Genomic DNA, 2,215 nt, shown 5'->3' on the forward strand with positions numbered 1-2,215 from the left:
AGAAAGAGATCAATGAAAAGAAAAGCCATCTTGTCTGATCAAGGACCACTGAGAGCGCTGTGTCCACCACAGTGCTGGGGAGAGCAGCCTTAACTAAGTGTGCTTGAGCCCGGTGAAAGAGGCTCAAGTGTGGGAACTGAGTTTCCTTTCTGAAGACTCAGTCCTCAAATGTCTACTGACCAAGAATTCAGCCTCACTTGTAATGTAGTAGAACTTCAAAGCCATTGGTGGGTTAATCTAATTTATTGGGTTTGGGCAAATAAGGTACATTCTGTTTAGTGAACAAATTTCATTTGACTTCTACTGTTTCTCCATATAAGGTAAGTGTCCTATTCAAATTTATCTCTCTGGGTTTTTTTGGGGGGGGGGGAATTGTTTTGTTTTGTTTATGTTTGGTTTTTTTTCCAGGGGGAAGGGGATTGGCAGTTTTTGTGGGTTTATTTAAACACAAAACATGTACACAAGCCATCTATTCATTTTCTTCACTGCGTAGCCTGGCGTTGGGATGGGTGACTCTGATGGCCAGCTGTGCCGCTCTTTCTAAGATAGCTTTTCGACTCTTAGAGGACACACTGTGAGCAATTTCAGCACAGTAAGATTAGTTACACATCAGTAGCACTTCCAGCTCCTTGACATTGTGGACCAGAAACTTCAGGAAGCCCCTAGGTAGCATGTGCTTGTTGTTGTTGTTGTTGTTGTTGTTGTTGTTGTTGTTGTTGCTGCTGCTGCTGCTGCTGCTGCTGCTGTGGCTGTTGCTGTTATTGTTGCTCCCATAACCAATGTTGGGCATCAGGATCTGGCCCTTGACTCTACTCCTCACCCTGTTGTCGATGCCTCTGGGTTTCCGCCAGTTTCGCTTAATTTTCACATATCCGTCTGACTGGTGCCTGATGAACTTCTTGGTCCTCTTTTTAATGATCTTGGGCTTCACCAGAAGCCGGAAAGCAGCCATGGTGCCGCAAATCACATGGCAGCCACTTCCTTCACAGGCAGTGCAGAAAAAGGAAGGGGCAGTGGCGCACAATGTATAATAGGACTTATTTCTCCATTTTCAAAGAACTCTAACCATCTTCCAACACACATGTGAAAATCACATCTTACATTCTAAGATCATTTAAGGTTCTTCAAGTTAAAAGCAATTCTGCTTCAGAGCTGTCAAAAGAAGTCCAACTGGTTAGTAGATATTTTTGGAAGCAGACTGGTGAGACATCTTACCAGGTAGACACACTTGCTGCCACAGCTGATGCCCTACATTTCATTCATGGAACCCACATTGTAGAAAGAGATTTATACAGCCACTATGGAACTAAGCTCAGAGATGTCTCAAAAGGCTAAAGAAAGAACTATCATATAATCTAGTTATGACACTCCTGAGCACACCATCAACAGACTGTACATCCTATTACAGAGACACTGCCTATCTGTGTTTTGTTGTTGCTCAATTCACAATAGCTAGGAAATGAAATATGCCTAGATGTCTATCAGCTGATTAATGGAAAATGAAAATGTGGTACATATACACAGTGGAATTTTATCCAGCTGTGAAGAAAAATGAAGTTATTAAATGTGCATGAAAATGGAAAATATTACACTGAGTGAAGTAACCTAAGCCCAGAAAGACAAACACCGCATGTTCTCTCTCAGCTGAGGATCCTAGCTTTGAATCAGAAGCCTTTGTGTCTCTTGCTTGTTATGCCTATAAAGGTCAGGAAGCTGGAAAGAAACTATTGAGGGAAAGGAAGAGGCCTTAGGGGATGGGAATAATAGTACCTGGGATAGGTGAAGATCAGAGTACTAGGGGTGCAAAGGTTTAAGCAGACATGAAAGTCGGGGGTTGGGAAAGAGGTGGGGGAGGGTTAACTAAAACTAAGCATGTATGAGAAAATATGGAAAGTATAATTAAGGGCTGGTGCGATGGCTCAGCCAATGAGGACACTTGCTACCAAGACTGGTAATTTGAGGTCAATCCTCAGAATCCACATGGTGAAGCAGAAAACTGATGCCTGTGTCCTCTGACCTCCAAGCATATGCCATAGGGGATACACACACACACACACACACACACACACACACACACAGACAGACAGACAGACAGACAGAGGGAAGAATTTAATATATTTTGTAAAGATTTTGAATGGCGATTTTTTTCTCTCGGGTGAGTTTCTGAGACCTGAGCAGCCAGCCTGGAGCCACAGGCCCCACGACTCCCAGAGGA

General features: G+C 43.3%; 1 pseudogene; it reads right to left on the reverse strand.

The window, feature by feature from the left end:
- Nucleotides 1–469: 469 nt before the first annotated feature.
- On the reverse strand, nt 470–952 carry LOC116095451 (annotated as a pseudogene).
- Nucleotides 953–2,215: the final 1,263 nt, after the last annotated feature.

This window comes from Mastomys coucha, unplaced genomic scaffold, assembly GCF_008632895.1.
Source record: "Mastomys coucha isolate ucsf_1 unplaced genomic scaffold, UCSF_Mcou_1 pScaffold18, whole genome shotgun sequence".
NCBI lineage: Eukaryota > Metazoa > Chordata > Mammalia > Rodentia > Muridae > Mastomys > Mastomys coucha.